The following is a 5,900-nucleotide window of genomic DNA, read 5'->3' as shown; positions in this document are numbered from 1 at the left end:
CCCTCCTTGGGTTTCCGAGGCAGTATCACTACGGAAGTAGGATTGCCCAACCTTCCTTCCGAGGAGTGGCTGGTGGGTTTGAACCGCAGGCCTTCTGGTTAGCAGTCAAGTGCTTTAGCCACTATGCTACCAGAGCTCCCGAAGATTGGTGTTAGGATTAGCAATTTTGTAGGTGAATAAATTGAGGCCGAGATTAGTTAGGTAACTCTAAATACACGTATTTATTGAACACTTAGCGTGTGTCAGATGCTACCAAAGATGCTCTTGGGTCTACACCACACAATCCTCAATTAGCTTTGCTGTTATTATTAGTTGCCATTGGGTCGGTTCCAATTCATTGCAACCTTATACGCAACAGAATGAAATATTGCCTGGTCCTGTGCCATTTTCATGACCATTGGGTTTGAGCTCACTGTTGTGGTTATTGTGTCAATCCATCTCATTGAGGCAACAATTATCTGGAGGTTTGAATTGTTCTGGATGGTCTAAAATGTCCTCATGTATCTGACAGTTGGTTCTGTCAGTTGCAGCAACAATCAGGAGGAAGATTTAGATGGAAAGGAGAAGAGAGGGAGGACACCAATCACATTTGAGTCTGTTTCTCACTGTATCTGACCATAAAGAGTTTCAAACATAATGGGCTCCCAAATATTACATGAGTTGTTCTGTTTTGCCGATTCCAACTCAGTTCTACACAGGGAAGGTGATTTATGTAAATAGAAATCCCAACTTAGTTAACAGAGAAAATTCAGTACAATCCACCCCTTGTCAAGTTCAAATCCATAAATTTCCTTTTTTCACCATTGTATCCCTAAGACTAGTAAGTATTCATTGAGAGAATAATGGAAGCATTAGATTGGTTTTATTATGTTGTTTGGGGCCATCAAGTCAGTTCTATGACCCTATGTATAACAGAAAAAAACACTGTCTACTTCTGCCCATTCTCACAATCATTGCTTCTTTGACCCCATTGTTGCAGTCATTCTGTCAATCAATTTCACTGAGAGGTCATTATCTTAGTTATGATCAAATTGGTACTGTGAGATGTCAAGTCACCAGATCAAGATCACAGAATTAATGAATAGCACAATTGGAATTAGCTTCCTAATTTCAAATCTTTACTCTTGTCAGTGAGAAATCTGGTCTACTGGACACACCAAGCTTCCAGAGCTGTTGTGAGAGTTGAAGAAAATGATGAATGTATAATAAACATCTAGGTTATTGATTTATGTATGCATTATATGGCACTTTCTATTGTTATTTTAATGTGAAATTTCCCTACTTACAAATAAAAAGCTTATTGTGAAAAAAAGAAAAAGAAATGATGAATATGAAAGCGTGTTGTGAATTCTGAAATCTATTGAAACATACTGTATCATCATTATTTTTATGAGTACAATTTAAGACCTCTTTCTTAAACTCTTGTGCCAGAGTACCATGCAGTCATTAAATAAAGACTCATTCCCATGTGAGTATTAACCAAGCCTAAATATGAAAATTGGTTGCCAATCATAAAAAAAAAGAAAGAAAATATTTGAGAGGTTCCTGCTTTTTATATTATTCTTACAATAATAGTAGTTTTCTAATAGCATGGCTAAGTAGGCAGTAAGTACTCAACTTTCAACATTTAATATTAAAAAGAAAAACTAGTTTGAAACAAATATTAGGACTTTGGATCTGGATGTTATTGAGCAAAGTCTTCTGAGAATACAAGTTTAGAAAGAGTGTGGAATTTGTTCTCTGATTCTCAAGTCACAAGTAAATAGAAGTCATGGAAGTCACAAGAAATTGTTCCTGGGATCTTGGGCATAGATTGAGGTCTTGAACCTTGGGACATATTATTGACTATTTCCATGATGAAACTTTGGTCTCCTGGGGAGTCTGCAAGATTGGCTGGACCCCAAAAGCAATGGTCTCTTTGATGAGGAAATAGTTGAAAGAGCTTTACTGAAGTGATATACAGCCTGGTATCCATGTCACTTATTTCTCTTTATGTTGCTTGTACATTTCTTTAGAAAGTTTCAAGTATACAACTTGGCACAACAGTGGTGATGCGATAGATTTATCTCATCACTAGTGATACCACCTTGGGAACCCAAGGAAGGGTCACTCTGAGTTGGATCTGACTTGATGGCAGTGAGTTGTTTTTTTTTTTTTTTTAGTATAGCTGTGACAAGAGGCAGATTTATTCCTTAGATAATGTCTTTTGCCATTGGAATATCCTCCTTTTGCTTGGTGGAGTCAAAATTAAGTGACCTGTAGTTCTATAATTTTGGAGTAGTTGAAGGAAGACAAAACAAACTCATAGAGAAGAAAGTGTGACTCTAAATGATGAGACAGGTTTTACCAACACAAACAAGTTTAAACATTCAAATCACTATTGTGATCCCAAGTGTCTTCCCTGAGAAACCAAACCTTTACTTCACTGACAACTTTGGTGAACTGCATTCATATCTGAAGTTAATAATAATAATAATAAAAATAATAAAAATCCTCAAAGTTATCGGAATCATTCTCCACAGCTCTAAAATGAAAGATCTAGATCAGAAATTCCTTTTCTGTGTCTAACATTTCAAGTCGTTTCCAAGATCTCACCCTTAGTAACTTTTCAGTAATTTTTCATTTATACACCCAACAAATATTCATCAAGGGCTTATTAATATGCCAGATATTACTCTTAACACTGATGCTCAAAGATGGACACAGTCCCTGCCCTTGAGGAGCTCACAGTTTAGCAGGGTAGACAAGTACACATCAATGAAAAAGGATGGAGAATACACTCAGAGAGATAAGTACAAGGTGCTTTGGCAAATAGATGAAGGGAAACTTGTCATTCTGGGGATCAGGAAAGTATAACTAGAGTGGAAATCTATCTGGCTGAGTATTGAAGGACACTCACAAGTAATCAAGGTAGAAAGGCTTGGAAATCAAGAGCAGTTTAAGCAAAAGCAAGGTCAGGTCCTCAGCAGGGAAGGTGTTGGCTGTGGGAATCCCTTAGTTGACTACGGAAAGAGCTTCTACATGGAAATGACTTGTTTGTCTTGTTCGCTTTTGCCTTTCCATCATTGGGCACACTGGAGTTGCTTAATAATATTTATTGAATGACTGAATAACACCCCTGCTGTATAGTGGTATTTTTTGTGAGACCTATAGCTCTGGAGTCATACATGACAGGCTGTTATGAACTGAATTTTGTCCTCCCATAGGTTATACTGAAGTATTAACCCATACACCTGTGAAGATGACCCAATTTATAAATAGAAGTTTTTGCTTATGTTAATGAAGCCATGCCAGAGTAGGGTGGGTCTTAAACTTAATCCCTTTTGAGTAGAATCTTATGAAAAAAGAGAATAGATGTAGATGCATACATAGGGAAGAGAACTGGTGAGGAACCATCTACAAGCCAAAGAATGCCACAGGACACCCAGGGCTGTCAAAAAGGAAGGGCCCTTCCCTAGAACAATTGTCCTCATTTGGACTTATAGTCCCTAAAACTGTAAGACATAAATTTCTGTTCTTTAAAGTGACCCATTTGTGGTATTTCTGTCACAGCAGCACTAGATAACTAAGACACAGGCAGCGTGGTATTATAGTTAAGTGGCAAAGGCCAGATAATGAAGCATTCATTGTTGTGACTCAAGTCCTCACATTTCATGTCATGCTAATGTTGAATCAGAATGACCCTGCATGCTTTTTCCATCATTAGTGGAGCTGTTTTTAAGCAAAGAATTTTTCTTGGTTTCAGTGTTCACAATATCCAAAGGTATAATCTCAAATCCATCTGTGTAGGGTGCCAAGACACTAAGGACAGGGAACATAGTCAGCTTGGATTATTTGGTATGAGAAAAAGTGAAATAGATGTTAGCATGCAGTACTTCTTAGCTTTATGATTAATTTTGTTCTTTGTATACTATGTCTTCTTTTATAACTTTATTTTTCTTTAGGCTACTGACTGCCAATCCTATGATTTCATTAGAATCTGACCCCCAACTGTCCCTCCATTCATACACAACAAGCACACTCTGTCACTTTCATGCCCTCAGTTAAAAAGCCCATCTTAATTCTTATTCATTTTCTGTGACATGATTTGTCATTAATGGATTCATATTGCTCATTGCTCTCCAGTCCATGCTCTGAAAACTAGTGATGTGCCTTTAAACTTCTCTGGTTGCTGTACTGGAACCCATTCATTGGTCACCATTTAACTGGTCTGTTCACTTATCAGGAACTGTTTGAGGCCTGCATTGCCTCTCCTCCCTGACAAATTTCACATCTTCTATGAAGCAAGATGGAAGGAAAAAGAGAAGGTGAAATTGGGGGGAGGGGAAAGGAGGTAGAGAAACACAGTGTCCTTTGATGGCACAAATGGTTAAACACTTGAGGAGATCAGAAAATGGCATCTTGAAGTTAATACCTATGATCACTCCCTTGCCCATCTGAAACCCAGAACAACTAGGTAAAGCAGGTACAAATACAGATACTGGAGTTATGAGCAGCTAAGGAGAAGATATGGTATTAGGCGCAGTGAAGGCACAGAAAGAGAGCAAGCTAAATGACTGGAAAAAAAGCCAGGGATGCCCAACCAGAGGAGATAGAAACAAAAGACCCAGAGCAGGAGTCAGGGTAGAGAAGAAGGAGGAAGGAAAAGGAAAGAGAAAGAAAAAGGAAACAAGTGGAAGGCACAGGCTCTGGGGACTCAGAATAGCCTCACCAGGAGTTTTAGGAGGTGAGCTAGGACTTTGTGGGAGAGTGAAGATCACATGGGCAAACAGATTGGGACCCCCCATTGGCTTGAGCTGCTGCAGAATCTGGAGTGGAGTGGGAGGAAGGGAGAAGTGCCTTCCGAGTTGGTGGAGCCCAGGAGTGGGTGCAAGGCAGTGAGTTTGGGCCTATCTCCTGCAAATGCTTTGTGGTCTGGATTGAATCTGTACACTACGTTTTGGTGGCTTGTCGGTCCACCCAGAGACAGGAAACACTCTTCCTTTTGGGACTACTTCCAGATTAGAAACACCTGGGTGCCATACTCAGCAGAGGCCCCCAAAAGGACCCAAGCTGTCCGTCACCACATTGCTGGCTGAATTTCCTCACCCCCAGCAGAAAACTCTTTTCACATTTCTATTCTGGGCTTCTCTTCTGGCATTTTTCTTTTCTTTTCTTTTCTTTCTTTTCCCTTTTCTCCTTGACTTGTGCAACAGGAGAAACATACTAAACCTCCACTAGGCAACTGTAGCTACTACAGATGGTAGATAGCACCTGTTTGTCCTAACATTGAAGCCGAGTCACAAGGAACAGAGACCTGCACCCGCATCCCTACCAGTGACTGCACCAACACAGAGAGAGCTGGAGAGCTACCCAGTACAGCTGAGTTAATAACCTAAGAAGTACACCTGCTACACATACCAGATACAGTAAAAAAATAAAACCAGGGTGAAACAAATCAATACATAGCTGACAGTTAAAGACAACAACTTCAAAATGTCTAGGAAACAACAGACAACCTCAAATCAAATAACAACAACAACAAAATACAGGAAAAGATAATAGAAACAAAAGTCCAGAGTAAAGAATTACATGTCTTAGAGGAAGAATAAACAACAGAACTATCTGAGAAGGAATTCAGAAGGTATATCTATATATCCAGAACTCAGAATTCAGAAGACATACGTGTGTGTGTGTGTATGTATGTATGTATATATATATATATGTGTGTGTGTGTGTGTGTGTGTGTGTGTGTATGTATGTATATATGCAAAAACGGCAAGGAGGCCACATGTTCTGACTTCCTCTAACCCTACAAGGGGAAGGCAGGATTACCAGCAGTAACCCAAGGCCTATTACTGCAAGGCCAGACATGCTGCCTCCCTCCAGCCCTTTCACCAACCGTTCCTCCCAAAGCACCC

The 5,900-nt window shown here is 39.5% G+C and overlaps 1 pseudogene; it reads left to right on the top strand.

Annotated features, from left to right (window-relative positions):
• The window catches only part of LOC103212175, a 55,782-nt pseudogene that overhangs the window by 24,855 nt on the left and 25,027 nt on the right, over nt 1-5,900 (top strand).

Source organism: Orycteropus afer, unplaced genomic scaffold (genome assembly GCF_000298275.1).
Source record: "Orycteropus afer afer isolate SDZICR_OR568_19922 unplaced genomic scaffold, OryAfe1.0 scaffold00865, whole genome shotgun sequence".
NCBI lineage: Eukaryota > Metazoa > Chordata > Mammalia > Tubulidentata > Orycteropodidae > Orycteropus > Orycteropus afer.
This window is presented reverse-complemented; position numbering and strand designations above follow the sequence as displayed.